Source organism: Trichomycterus rosablanca, chromosome 27 (assembly GCF_030014385.1).
Source record: "Trichomycterus rosablanca isolate fTriRos1 chromosome 27, fTriRos1.hap1, whole genome shotgun sequence".
Classification (NCBI taxonomy): domain Eukaryota; kingdom Metazoa; phylum Chordata; class Actinopteri; order Siluriformes; family Trichomycteridae; genus Trichomycterus; species Trichomycterus rosablanca.
Window position 1 is genome coordinate 4,886,069 of NC_086014.1, and position 15,704 is coordinate 4,901,772.

The 15,704-nt window shown below is 47.4% G+C and overlaps 1 protein-coding gene and 1 long non-coding RNA gene across 4 annotated transcripts in view; one reads left to right on the forward strand and one right to left on the reverse strand.

The window, feature by feature from the left end:
* The window catches only part of LOC134303958 (uncharacterized), a 15,835-nt gene extending 564 nt beyond the window's left edge, over window positions 1–15,271 (reverse strand). Inside the window, exons 1-3 of one of the 2 annotated variants that reach the window (XR_010007728.1) lie at window positions 12,931–13,300; window positions 12,615–12,831; window positions 375–433 (exon numbers count right to left, since the gene is read on the reverse strand). This is a non-coding gene — a long non-coding RNA (uncharacterized LOC134303958). Of the gene's footprint in view, window positions 1–374; window positions 434–12,614; window positions 12,832–12,930; window positions 13,301–13,609 lie in introns of those variants that run through there. The other variant, XR_010007729.1, reaches the window with a different exon arrangement.
* The window catches only part of LOC134303957 (C-mannosyltransferase dpy-19 homolog), a 65,836-nt gene that overhangs the window by 14,599 nt on the left and 35,533 nt on the right, over window positions 1–15,704 (forward strand). The gene's annotated exons all lie outside the window — the stretch shown is intronic.

Consider the following 15,704-nt stretch of genomic DNA (forward strand, 5'->3'; position numbering starts at 1 on the left):
AGTAGAAGCATGAGTAAGAAGAGGAGGAGGAGTAGAAGCATGAATAAGAGGAGCAGCAGGAGGAGGAGGAGGAGGAGAATTGGGAGGAGGAGGAGGAGTAGAAGCATGAGTAAGAAGAGGAGGAGGAGTAGAAGCATGAATAAGAGGAGCAGGAGGAGGAGGAGGAGGAGGAGAATTGGCAGGAGGAGGAGGAGGAGAATTGGGAGGAGGAGGAGAATTGGGAGGAGGAGGAGAACAATTGGGAGGAGCAAGAGGAGAACAATTGGGAGGAGCAGGAGGAGAACAATTGGGAGGAGGAGGAGAACAATTGGGAGGAGGAGGAGGAGTACAAGGACGAGGAGTAGAGGGAGTACATCAGAGCTGAAGGTACCTACCCATGTTGTTTTCCCGTGCTGCTGCCGCTACTGCTGCCGATGGCCCTCGGCGGTAGCTCCTGTACAAAGAGAGCACACGTTGTGATCGGCCCGTGCCGACGTGTACGAGTCGACGTCTATCACGAGACACCAACCCCCCCCCCCCCCCCCCCACTTCATCGATACGACACGCAGCCTAACGGATCGACTCTCATCTCTGTACTCTACTACTTTCTCTACTGATGTCTCCACCACTTGATGATACAGCATCGTGTCACGCACGCTAACGTCATTTACTGTGTATCGACTAGAACCGCCTATCGACGAGTCGTCATTAACATCCGTCTTCCGCTTCGTGTACCGGATCGGCCATGCCCGTCAGGGTCCCGGACGAACGGTTCGAGTGACTCTACCTTGTCCCGTGCCTTCGTTTCCACACCTCCGCCACCTCGCAGGACGAGGGACCCGTAGCGTCCCCGCCGGACGGGCGGCTCTCGCGGCGCCCGGGTGACCCGACCCTCGCGGTACGCGAGTGGCCGAAGCCGGCGGCGGAGTAGACGCACGACGGTGTTTGGGTCGAGAACATTAATAACATGACTACTAGTCGATGACTTATCAGAATACGTGTCATCGAAATATACAGAGAGTGCACAGCCATCTATGTAACCTGCTTAACATTACTACACCTGTGTATGTGTGTATATATATATACAGTGCCTTGCAAAAGTATTCAGCCCCCTTGAACTTTTCAACCTTTTGCCACATTTCAGGCTTCAAACATAACGATATGAAATTGTAATTTTTTGTGAACAATCAACAACAAGTGGGACACAATCGTGAAGTGGAACGAAATTTATTGGATATTTTAAACTTTTTTTAGAAATAAAAAACTGAAAAGTGGGCCGTGCAATATTATTCGGCCCCCTTGCGTCAATACTTTGTAGCGCCACCTTTTGCTGCGATTACAGCTGCAAGTCGCTTGGGGTATGTCTCTATCAGTTTTGCACATCGAGAGACTGAAATTTTTGCCCATTCTTCCTTGCAAAACAGCTCGAGCTCAGTGAGGTCGGATGGAGAGCGTTCGTGAACGGCAGTTTTCAGCTCTTTCCACAGATTCTCGATGGGATTCAGGTCTGGACTTTGACTTGGCCATTCTAACACCTGGATACGTTTATTTGTGAACCATTCCATTGTAGATTTTGCTTTATGTTTTGGATCATTGTCTCGTTGGAAGATAAATCTCCGTCCCAGTCTCAGGTCTTTTGCAGACTCCAACAGGTTTTCTTCCAGAATGGTCCTGTATTCGGCTCCATCCATCTTCCCATCAATTTTAACCATCTTCCCTGTCCCTGCTGAAGAAAAGCAGGCCCGAACCATGATGCTGCCACCACCATGTTTGACAGTGGGGATGGTGTGTTCAGGGTGATGAGCTGTGTTGCTTTTACGCCAAACATAACGTTTTGCGTCGTGGCCAAAAAGTTCGATTTTGGTTTCATCTGACCAGAGCACCTTCTTCCACATGTTTGGTGTGTCTCCCAGGTGACTTTTTATAGATATCTTTGAGAAATGGCTTTCTTCTTGCCACTCTTCCATAAAGGCCAGATTTGTGCAGTGTACGACTGATCGTGTCCTATGGACAGAGTCTCCCACCTCAGCTGTAGATCTCTGCAGTTCATTCAGAGTGATCATGGGCCTCTTGGCCGCATCTCTGATCGGTCTTCTCCTCGTTCGAGCTGAAAGTTTAGGGGGACGGCCGGGTCTTGGTAGATTTGCAGTGGTCTGATACTCCTTCCATTTCAATATGATCGCTTGCACAGTGCTCCTTGAGATGTTTAAAGCTTGGGAAATCTTTTTGTATCCAAATCCGGCTTTAAACTTCTCCACAACAGTATCTCGGACCTGCCTGGTGTGTTCCTTGGTCTTCGTGATGCTCTCTGCGCTTTAAACAGAACTCTGAGACTATCACAGAGCAGGTGCATTTATACGGAGACTTGATTACACACAGGTGGATTCTATTTATCACCATCAGTCATTTAGGTCAACACTGGATCATTCGGAGATCCTCACTGAACTTCTGGAGTGAGTTTGCTGCACTGAAAGTAAAGGGGCTGAATAATATTGCACGCCCCACTTTTTAGTTTTTTATTTCTAAAAAAAGTTTAAAATATCCAATAAATTTCGTTCTACTTCACGATTGTGTCCCACTTGTTGTTGATTCTTCACAAAAAATTACAATTTCATATCGTTATGTTTGAAGCCTGAAATGTGGCAAAAGGTTGAAAAGTTCAAGGGGGCTGAATACTTTTGCAAGGCACTGTATATATATATATATATATATATATACATATATATACATATATATATATATATATACATATATATAGATATATAGATATATAGATATGTCATATATATATATATATATATATATATATATATATATATATATATATATATATATATACAGTGTATCACAAAAGTGAGTACACCCCTCACATTTCTGCAGATCTTTCATTAGATCTTTTCATGGGACGACACTATACACATGAAACTCGGATAGAACTTAGAGTAGTCGGTGTACAACTTGTATAGCGGTGTAGATTTACTGTCTTCTGAAAATAACTCGACACACAGCCATTCATGTCTAAATGGCTGGCGACACGAGTGAGTACACCCCACAGCGGACGTGTCCAAATTGTGCCCAAAGTGTCAAAGTGTCCAAGTGGCTTCCTTCCGGGACGACGACCGTGCAGACCGGGTCGATGCGGTGAGCGGCGTACGGTCCGAGCGCCGACGGGCCGACCTCCCGCGTCTTCGACCTCTGCGGCGATGCCGGCAGCACTCGTGTGTCTGTTTTTTAAAGCCGACCTCTGGATATGACGCCGGACACGTGCACTCGACTTCTTCGGTCGACCCCGGCGAAGCCACCTGTCCCGGAAGACGGCCGTATGACCTCGGCCACCGTGCTGTAGCTCGGTTTCGGGGTGTTAGGGATCTCCTTAGAGCCAAGGCCATCTTTGTGGAGAGCGACGATTCTATTTCTCACATCCTCAGAGAGTTCTTTGCCATGAGGTGCCGTGTTGAATATCCAGTGGCCGGTATGAGAGAATTGTACCCAAAACACCAAATTGAACAGCCCCGCTCCCCATTTACACCTGGGACCTCGACACGTGACGCCAGGGAGGGACGACGACACGTTCGGGCACGATTTGGACACGTTCGCTGTGGGGTAGACTCACTTATCTTGCCAGCTATTTAGACATGAATGGCTGTGTGTCGAGTTATTTTCAGAAGACGGTAAATCTACACCGCTATACGAAGCTGTACACTGACTACTCTAAGTTATATCCAAGTTTCATGTCTATAGTGTCGTCCCATGAAAAGATATAAGGAAATATTTGCAGAAATGTGAGGGGTGTACTGACTTTTGTGATACACTGTATATATACTGACAAAATAACTGAAACACCTGTCATTTTAGTGTGGGAGGTTTCATGGCTAAATTGGACCAGTCTGGTGGCCAATCTTCATTAATTGCACATTGCACCAGTAAGAGCAGAGTGTGAAGGTTCAATTAGCAGGGTAAGAGCAGTTTTGCTCAAAATATTGCAATGCACACAACATTATGGGTGACATACCAGAGTTCAAAAGAGGACAAATTGTTGGTGCACGTCTTGCTGGCGCATCTGTGACCGAGACAGCGAGTCTTTGTGATGTATCGAGAGCCACGGTATCCAGGGTAATGTCAGCATACCACCAAGAAGGACAAACCACATCCGACAGGATTAACTGTGGACGCAAGAGGAAGCTGTCTGAAAGGGATGTTCGGGTGCTGACCCGGATCGTATCCAAAAAACATAAAACCACGGCTGCCCAAATCACGGCAGAATTAAATGTGCACCTCGACTCTCCTGTTTCCACCGGGACTGTCCGTCGGGAGCTCCACGGGGTCGATATACACGGCCGGGCTGCTATAGCCAAACCTTTGGTCACTCGTGCCAATTTCAATGGTGCAAGGAGCGCAAATCTTGGGCTGTGGACAATGTGAAACATGTATTGTTCTCTGATGAGTCCACCTTTACTGTTTTCCCCACATCCGGGAGAGTTACGGTGTGGAGAAGCCCCGAAGAAGCGTACCACCCAGACTGTTGCATGCCCAGAGTGAAGCATGGGGGTGGATCAGTGATGGTTTGGGCTGCCGTATCATGGCATTCCCTTGGCCCGATACTTGTGCTAGATGGGCGCGTCACTGCCGAGGACTACCGAACCATTCTGGAGGACCATGTGCATCCAATGGCGGTGCCGTGTATCAGGATGACGATGCACCGATACACACAGCAAGACTGGTGAAAGATTGGTTTGATGAACATGAAAGTGAAGTTGAACATCTCCCATGGCCTGCACAGTCACCAGATCTAAATATTATTGAGCCACTTTGGGGTGTTCTGGAGAAGCGAGTCAGGAAACGTTTTTTTCCACCAGCATCACGTAGTGACCTGGCCACTATCCTGCAAGAAGAATGGCTTAAAATCCCTCTGACCACTGTGCAGGACTTGTATATGTCATTTCCAAGACGAATTGATGCTGTATTGGCCGCAAAAGGAGGCCCTACACCATACTAATAAATTATTGTGGTCTAAAACCAGGTGTTTCAGTTATTTTGTCCAACCCCTGTAGATATATATATATATATATATATATATATATATATATATATATACAGTGTATCACAAAAGTGAGTACAGCCCTCACATTTCTGCAGATATTTAAGTATATCTTTTCATGGGACAACACTGACAAAATGAAAATTTGACACAATGAAAAGTAGTCTGTGTGCAGCTTATATAACAGTGTACATTTATTCTTCCCTCAAAATAACTCAAAATACAGCCATTAATGTCTAAACCACCGGCAACAAAAGTGAGTACACCCCTAAGAGACTACACCCCTAAATGTCCAAATTGAGCACTGCTTGTCATTTTCCCTCCAAAATGTCATGTGATTTGTTAGTGTTACTAGGTCTCAGGTATGCATAGGGAGCAGGTGTGTTCAATTTAGTAGTACAGCTCTCACACTCTCTCATACTGGTCACTGAAAGTTCCAACATGGCACCTCATGGCAAATAACTCTCTGAGGATCTTAAAAGACGAATTGTTGCGCTACATGAAGATGGCCAAGGCTACAAGAAGATTGCCAACACCCTGAAACTGAGCTGCAGCACAGTGGCCAAGATCATCCAGCGTTTTAAAAGAGCAGGGTCCACTCAGAACAGACCTCGCGTTGGTCGTCCAAAGAAGCTGAGTGCACGTGCTCAGCGTCACATCCAACTGCTGTCTTTGAAAGATAGGCGCAGGAGTGCTGTCAGCATTGCTGCAGAGATTGAAAAGGTGGGGGGTCAGCCTGTCAGTGCTCAGACCATACGCCGCACACTACATCAAATTGGTCTGCATGGCTGTCACCCCAGAAGGAAGCCTCTTCTGAAGTCTTTACACAAGAAAGCCCGCAAACAGTTGCTGAAGACATGTCAACAAAGGACATGGATTACTGGAACCATGTCCTATGGTCTGATGAGACCAAGATTAATTTGTTTGGTTCAGATGGTCTCAAGCATGTGTGGTGGCAATCAGGTGAGAAGTACAAAGATAAGTGTGTCATGCCTACAGTCAAGCATGGTGGTGGGAATGCCATGGTCTGGGGCTGCATGAGTGCAGCAGGTGTTGGGGAGTTACATTTCATTGAGGGACACATGAACTCCAATATGTACTGTGAAATACTGAAGCAGAGCATGATCCCCTCCCTCCGGAAACTGGTTCGCAGGGCAGTGTTCCAGCATGATAATGACCCCAAACACACCTCTAAGACGACCACTGCTTTATTGAAGAGGCTGAGGGTAAAGGTGATGGACTGGCCAAGCATGTCTCCAGACCTAAACCCAATAGAACATCTTTGGGGCATCCTCAAGCGGAAGGTGGAGGAGCGCAAAGTCTCGAATATCCGCCAGCTCCGTGATGTCGTCATGGAGGAGTGGAAAAGCATTCCAGTGGCAACCTGTGAAGCTCTGGTAAACTCCATGCCCAGGAGAGTTAAGGCAGTTCTGGGAAATAATGGTGGCCACACAAAATATTGACACTTCAGGAACTTTCACTAAGGGGTGTACTCACTTTTGTTGCAGGTGGTTTAGACATTAATGGCTGTATATTGAGTTATTTTGAGGGAAGAATAAATTTACACTGTTATATAAGCTGCACACAGACTACTTTTCATTGTGTCAAAGTGTCATTTTGTCAGTGTTGTCCCATGAAAAGATATACTTAAATATCTGCAGAAATGTGAGGGGTGTACTCACTTTTGTGATACACTGTATATACAGTGGCTTGCAAAAGTATTCATACCCCTTGAACTTTTCCATATTTTGTCACATTACAACCACAAACATAAATATATTTCACTGCAATTTGATGGGAAAGACCAACACAAAGTGGTATACGATTGTGAAGTGGAAGGAAAATTATACATGATTCAAAACATTTTTTACAAATACAAAACTGAAAAGTGCCGTGTGCAAAAGTATCCAGCCCCCTTTTCTCTGAGTGCAACCAATCGCATTCGGAAGTTGCCCGATGGCTGCTAACGACTGAAAAGAGTCCACCCGTGTGTGATCTGATCTCGGTACGAATACGGCCGCTCCGTGACGGCCTCGGAGGTCGGTTAGGAGAATATCGGGGAGTGAACAGCATTATCGAGTCCAAGGAACACACCAGACAGGTCAGGAATGAGGTTGTGGAGAAGTTTAAAGCAGGCTTAGGCTATAAAAAGATCTCCCAAGCTTTGAACGTCTCACGGAGCACTGTTCGATCCATTATCCGGAAATGGAAAGAGTATGGCGCGACTGGAAACCTACCGAGACGAGGCCGTCCACCTAAACTTACAGGCCGGACGAGGAGAGCGCCGATCGGAGACGCAGCCGAGAGGCCCATGGTGACTCTGGACGGAATGCAGAGATCCACAGCTCGGGTGGGGGAATCTGTCCACGGGACAACTATTAGTCGTGCACTGCACGGATGTGGTCTTTATGGAAGAGTGGCGAGAAGAGAGCCGTTGTCAAAAGTCCCGTTTGCGGTTTGCCAGAAGCCACGTTGGGGACACAGCAAACATGTGGAACGAGGTGCTTTGGTCAGATGAGACCGACATTGAACTTTTTGGCCTAAATGCGAGACGCCACGTGTGGCGGAGAATTAACACTGCGCATCACTCTGAACACGCCGTCCCCACTGTCGGATATGGTGGTGGCAGCATCATGCACTGGGGCCGCTTCTCTTCGGCAGGGACAGGGAAGTTGGTCAAAGTTGATGGGAAGATGGATGGAGCCAAATACAGGGCAATCTTGGAAGAAAACCTGTTGGAGTCTGCAAAAGACTTGAGACCGGGGCGGAGGTTCACCTTCCGGCAGGACGACGACCCTAAACATAAAGCCAGGGCTACGATGGAATGGTTTCAAACAAAACATATTCATGTGTTACAATGGCCCGGTCAAAGTCCAGACCTAAAGAATCAGATCTGAAAACTGCTGTTCACAAACGCTCTCCATCGAATCGGACTGAGCTTGATTGAGCTTTTGCAAAGAAGAATGGGCAAAAATGTCAGTCACTAGATGTGCAAAGCTGGTGGAGACATACCCTAAAAGACTTGCAGCTGGAATTGCAGCAAAAGGTGGTTCCACAAAGTATTGACTCAGGGGGGCTGGATACTTTTGCACACCGCACTTTTCAGTTTTCTATTGGTAAAAAATGTTTGGAATCATGTATAACTTTCGTTCCACTTCACAATCGTATACCACTTCGTGTTGGTCTTTCACATTAAATTCCAGTGAAATATATTTATGTTTGTGGTTGTAATGTGACAAAATATGGAAAAGTTCAAGGGGTATGAATACTTTTGCAAGCCACAGGTGTATAGTAACAAAGTAATAATACTTCGTTACAGTACTTAAATAGTTTTTGGGAGTATTTTTACTGGAGTAGAAAAATTTTTGCCTACTTTGACTCTCACTTTACTACATTTACTAAAGAAAATGTGTACTTTTACTCCGATACATTTCACGTATGTCGATTCGTTACTCGTCTCACTAAAATAAAACGACAAGGATAGTTTTTAGCTAAACGACGTGACGTGTGACGGACTGCACGCAGGCTTGGCGAATCCGCGCTTCGAGTTAGAGCGGTGGTTAGACACATTACTGCGCGCGTGCAAACAAACTGTTCGCGTTCCGTGTGAAGCGCGTTGCTCCGTTCACCCAAACGCACGAAAATCCCGGAATATCAGAATCTCCGTCTAACTTCACCAAACACGCCGATGTCAGTCGAGAACGATCGATAGAGTAAAACGGCATCCGATTTTTTATCTCTTATTATTAGCGTCGAGATTGTTCAGATATCTAGCTACCATTTTCAATTACATCCCAACCGCAAATAAAACGGTTCACTACATTAGTTTAGAATGAATTCAGTGCAGACGTGAAGACACGTCCATTATTTACAAAAACTGATAAACAAACATTTCCTCAGATCACTTCTGTATTACACCGACAGTAAAAAGATTCAGGGTGTCGAGGAAAAGGCGTGCTGCGACCCTTTAATGGTCTCGACGATAAAAGAATGTTTCAAAGATTATTTCTTTGCTTTTACTAGTTTTTAACATTTCCAACTTTTCAGGGATGATTTTTCAGCTGCTGCTTCAAGCTGACATAAGTTAGAAATTGTGCTTTTTTAAAACGTGAATACCAATCATTTTTTTTTAGTTCAACACATGCCAATCAGGGAGTAGATCTGGCCAAAACGAGATGATTTAAATACAATTCATTCATTACTATTCATTCATTTTGCCAAAGTTCAGTGGTTATAGGTTGTTGAGATATATCTATGACTTGTACAACCCAAATCGAAACTTGGGACGGTATAGTAAATGCGAATAAAAAAGACCGTGTTTCTTACATTTACATTGATATCTTAAATGAACCCAGAATATTTCATGTTTTGTCTGGTCGACTTCATTACAATTCTTAACATAGACATTTGAAGCCTACAACACGTTCTAAAAAAGTTGGAAAGCTGGAAGTTAGAGCTGATAGTAAGGTAAAAAAAAAAAATAATGACATGATTTTAAACAGGTGATGTCAACAGCTGATTATAATGATGAATTGCACAAATCATGTTCAGATGGAAGAAAGAAAAAAAGGTCGTTAAGGTGGTTTACAGAATTAAAAGAACAATCTTCATATTTTTCTAAATGACCGCTTCAGTTTATACTAACACCATTTACTTTTTACTTCTACTTTTAATACTTCAGTACATTTTATATCAAATTACTTTTAATACTTAAGTACATTAAACATTAGATACTTTTAGACTTTTACTCAAGTAATATTCCATGAGGTGACTTTTACTTCTGTCTAAGTCCATTTCTGGTAAGATACTTGTACTTTTACTCAAGTACGGCCTTCAGGTACTTTATACACCACTGTATATACTGTATATATATATACACACACACACACACACACATATACTGTGTATATATATATATATATTAGGGCTGTCGAAGTTAACGCGATAATAACGCATTAACGCGATCTCAATTTAACGCGATTAAAAAATATAGTGCCGTTAACGCAAATTCCTATTTGGCCCTGCGAGTCATCCGTAGTTCATGTTGAGGCTTGACTGTGCACGGCATCTCTCATTAAGACGGCGTTTCTGAAATGTAACCGAGCGTGGTAGTGATGTACTTTCTTAATAAATAAATAAATACACGCTATATTCACAAGTTTCGGGAGCATTTAACATTTTATTAACAACTTCTGTTACGGTACCGAATAGCTGACAGCTAGAGTCCTCGCGTTAGCCGAGCATGCTATTACATGCACTATGGAAGACCCAAAGGGTCAAAACACACTCACTTCGTGTAGAAACGTCCATCAAACCATTGTCACAATACAAGCACAGAAAAGTCTGTTACAATAACTACGCCTTATCCCACCTAAAGCACCGCTGATCTACAATGTTTGCTGATGGAGAAATTCTAACCTACAATCTGACATTTACTGCCTAGTATGTGAGTGAATAAAACTCCCTTACAGTTTTCTCTTGTCCCAGCAGTTTTTAACATCAGTACATTTAGCATAAAATGTGTTCACCATTTTAATTGTAACATTTCACTAAAAAATTCTTGTTTTATATAACATTTACACAGATTTTTTTTAATGCGATTAATCGCGATTAACTATATAAAATTCTGAGATTAATCGCGATTAAAATTTTTAATCGTTTGACAGCCCTAATATATATATATATATATATAAAGCAGTGGTCAATAAAGCAGTGGTCGTCTTAGAGGTGTGTTTGGGGTCATTATCATGCTGGAACACTGCCCTGCGACCCAGTTTCCGGAGGGAGGGGATCATGCTCTGCTTCAGTATTTCACAGTACATATTGAAGTTCATGTGTCCCTCAATGAAATGTAACTCCCCAACACCTGCTGCACTCATGCAGCCCCAGACCATGGCATTCCCACCACCATGCTTGACTGTAGGCATGACACACTTATCTTTGTACTCCTCACCTGATTGCCGCCACACATGCTTGAGACCATCTGAACCAAACAAATTAATCTTGGTCTCATCAGACCATAGGACATGGTTCCAGTAATCCATGTCCTTTGTTGACATGTCTTCAGCAAACTGTTTGCGGGCTTTCTTGTGTAGAGACTTCAGAAGAGGCTTCCTTCTGGGGTGACAGCCATGCAGACCAATTTGATGTAGTGTGCGGCGTATGGTCTGAGCACTGACAGGCTGACCCCCCACCTTTTCAATCTCTGCAGCAATGCTGACAGCACTCCTGCGCCTATCTTTCAAAGACAGCAGTTGGATGTGACGCTGAGCATGTGCACTCAGCTTCTTTGGACAACCAACGCGAGGTCTGTTCTGAGTGGATCCTGCTCTTTTAAAACGCTGGATGATCTTGGCCACTGTGCTGCAGCTCAGTTTCAGGGTGTTGGCAATCTTCTTGTAGTCTTGGCCATCTTCATGTAGCGCAACAATTCGTCTTTTAAGATCCTCAGAGAGTTATTTGCAATGAGGTGCCATGTTGGAACTTTCAGTTACCAGTATGAGAGAGTGTGAGAGCTGTACTACTAAATTGAACACACCTGCTCCCTATGCACACCTGAGACCTAGTAACACTAACAAATCACATGACATTTTGGAGGGAAAATGACAAGCAGTGCTCAATTTGGACATTTAGGGGTGTAGTCTCTTAGGGGTGTACTCACTTTTGTTGCCGGTGGTTTAGACATTAATGGCTGTATATTGAGTTATTTTGAGGGAAGAATAAATTTACACTGTTATATAAGCTGCACACAGACTACTTTTCATTGTGTCAAAGTGTCATTTTGTCAGTGTTGTCCCATGAAAAGATATACTTAAATATCTGCAGAAATGTGAGGGGTGTACTCACTTTTGTGATACACTGTATATATACACATATATATACACTTTTTTTTTTTTGGTCACCGGGGCCCATGAGCTCCTGGTTACGCCGCTGGTGTCGCATCTAGACATGAACAGGTAAAGATCCTCACTTTTGCCAGATGATGTCAACAGACTCTTTTTTTTTTTTTTGGAAGCTAGGACTGGCTGAAAGATGGGGAGCTGTTAACAGCTCTAGATAGGTATCAGCTGACTCTATAAATAATTTGGATCGAGTCATTTGATCATCGTTTTAGGATCGTTTTTATTGCCACACATCGTGCATGACTCGCGATCGAAATTGTGCACGACTGTCGATCTTTGCTCGGTTATTTGTTTTTAATCGATCGCGATGAAATTTTTTCATGCGACAGCCCAAACATACACGTACATGTGGTACGGCCGTCACGCGATTCCATTCTGTCATCGAGATTGGTCACGATTCCATAACCCGATCGATCTCGTGCGAAAATAAACAGGCGCGACTTCGACGGTCGGACACGTTTCTATCGCGACGACGTGTCGTTTACCGATACGCGTCCGATACGTTTACCGTTACTTTATCACGTCGACTTTAGTTTTAGAAAGCCACCCGACTAGGAGCTCGTGGGCCCCGGTGCAAACGAACGTTTTGGGGCCCCCTCGACAGATAGCATGGACTACGGTCGGTGATCGTATGGACGGCGAGCGTAGAAACGACGAGGTGCTTTTAACGTTACGGCCGATCGGTGTATACTTACTCCGTACGTATACGTACATGTATCCCAGCTCGTTCGGAAGCCGCGGTCAGAGCGCGGGGTCGGCCGTCTCGCGGCGGGCGGGTCTCGCTCGAGGACCCGGCGGTGGCCGCGTGGCAGAGCCCCGACTTCGACCGCCGATCTTCCGGTCGACGGCCCGAAGGTCTACCCGCTGGGTCACCGCCGTCCGATCGGGTCTCGCGCTTGCCCTAAAGTCGTTCTGAAACGTTAACGATAATGATGACATACGTTCTGTTCGTAGATTAACGCTCAACAATCGAATAGACGGATCGTGATACACACGCACACACGGACGTACCGCAGATCGATCGACGTCTCTCGCCGCCGACGAGTCGTCGCCTCGCCTTCCGGTCCGGCGCACGCGCTCGCCCCTTCGGACGGCGCTCTGACGGGCCGCTCCGCCTCGGTCGGGATCCGTCCGAGGCCTCCAGACGAGCTCCTTCCTCCGCCGCCGTCGACGTGCGTCGTCCACGCTTCGCGATGAGACGCGCGTTGCTCGACGTGCGCTACCTGTACTCGACGGTCGCGTACAGATCGAACATCGTTACGTATAGACCTGTAGACTCCTGCCCGGAGTCTCGAGGGAGCAGCTTTACCTTTAAATCGTGACACAAAGTAAAGCCTTCACACTAACGATTTAATTCAGTCTTCATCAGATAGCATTTTATTTTGGGGGCAGCAGATCCAGAATGAACATCGGGGCATCGGGGCCGATGTGCAGTGAATAAAGAAGTACAATTAAACGGTTGGGGGAGATATGATGACGATGATAATAAGTGCAATCGCAATTCACTATTTAAAAATGATGTCACTCACTTGTAATTCACTTGTAACTTATATGATCCCGCCCCCCCTTGTAGATACATCGCTTGATGTTTACATTTGGTCTGGGTGGCCCTAATTCGCCCCGGGGGACGGGCCCGCGACGACTTTGCCTTCCGGTCCCAAAAGACGAACTCTGTACTGTACTCGCTTACCTTTTTATGGTGATTTTTCTTCTTCGCTTCCATCCGTTCCCTTCCGTCTCTTCTCTTTCTCCTCCGAGACTGTATCGCGGAGTCGCTCGTCGACGTTACGGTACCGCGTCGAGGCGCGAGAACCGATACGACCGATCCCGGGCCGGACGGATTAGCACCGATACACGCCACACGATAGTCGTAAATAACTTTATTTGTTTACAAAGGAACAGAGCATAGTAAAACGATGCAAGTGCAAAACAGCTATATTTAGATTTATATATATATATTTATATTTGTTTTTTTTTGCCCACCGTCCGAAACGATTCTCGCCGCGATCCGTGAAGAAATCCGACACGAGCGCACGTGAACGGCGACGGCCCCCTCGACTGTCTTGATGTTTCTCGGAAGGGATCTTCGTACTTCTTCTCAAAGCGGTCACGTCCGTCTATGTACAGACGAGGTAAAGACACTTCACGGTACGCGGGATCGGGTACCCGTCGCGCACCCCCGACGCTCTGCGTGGGTTCACGATCGACGAATCCGAACTGCGGTCCCGGTGGATTCTGTGTACCGAATACGAAGCCCTGCGCTAGCGGCGCCGTTTCTGACCTTTTAGGTTCGAGCAGTGTTAGAAAAAAATTGGCACTTTTGAGATCCTTGACGAGAGGCTCTTCGGATTCCCCGGCACCGCGACGGGCGTCCGACGGAGAGGCGGGACGACAGGGGGAGCGCGCTTCGAACGCGAACAGTTCGGGGCCGCCCGCGCGTGCCGCCGCCTTGGCGGCCTGATCTCTCGACTCCGGCCGGACGGGCCGGAACCCCGCCGACGTGACGCGACCCTCTGCGCGGAGGGGCTGCCCGGCACCGAGATCTCTCGCACCTTCATAAAAAACATTCGATCGCACGGGACGCGACCGCCGAGGCGTGGCCCGGACGCGTCCCACTAGTCTTTCGAACTTCGAAAAGAGAAGGGCGCCGTTCGTATTCCCGCCGAAGCGTCCGAAAGTCGTCCCTCGGTGCCGTAGACGCACCGCGCTCTCGCTTTCCCCCCTCGCGCTCGTTCGACCCCTCCCGTCCGGGAAAAACGTTCAGAAAGACCGGCCGGGGAAGGCCGCGGAATAAGAGACGCCGCCTCGGACCTCGGCGTCTCCCCTTCGCGGCTCGTCGAGGGTCCCGGGGACGCCGGCCCCTGTGTCCCTTCGCCTCCGGGTCCGTCCCCGACGCGAGATGTCCTTCAGAGGTCGCCGGCCTCGGCCCTCTCGTAGAGCGCCCGGATCTCGTCGAACCTCGGCCCCCAGTCCTTCGCGCACTCGTGTCCGGCCGCGCCGCTCTCGTCCAGGCCGGCCGAGCTGAAGGAGCTCAGCGAGCCGGCGGGGGTGCCCCCGCCCTCGGTGGAGAACACCTGCAGCGAGTCGGGGGGCGCCGAGTCCGCGTGCCGCTCCGCGTCCCGGATGATCTCGCACAGGTACCTGGCCAGGTCCTGGCTGGAGAACGACAGGCTCTTGCGGGCCAGCCCGGCGGCCGCCGGCGCCGCGCGCCGGGCCGGGCCGGGGCTCGGGGGCACGTCCCTGCGCAGGGTGGTACAGCCGGAGGACAGGGAGGGCGTGCCGGCGGTCGTCGGGGCCCGGGACGGCGGGTCGGACCGATGCGGGTGATGACTCTGGTGGTGTTGCTGCTGGATGGGTGGTGGAGGAGGAGGAGGAGGATGATGATGATGATGGAGGGCTCGAGAGCGGCAGTACTGCACGGACTGGGCCGGACTCGGCTGTAGGGATTTCTGCAGCTCTGCCATGTCGTAGGCGTTCTGAGAGAGAGAGACAGAGAGAGAGAGAGAGAGAGAGAAAACAGATTAGTTACATCTAAACACATCTGTACAGCTTAGAAAAGCTGGGTCTTGCAGGGTCAAATTACCATCTATAAGTGCCCTAGGGCAGTGTTTCTCACTCCTGGCCCAGGGTACACCCCTGCCCTGCAAGGAGTACGACCCTTGGCGAGTGCAGGAGATAAAACGACACTACCCTGGGGAGCTTACCGTACCGTTAGCCTTTTTTGGGATCGGGAAGGCCTCGATGTCCTTCTGCTGACCCCTGACGCCACGCTTCGACTACCCCGC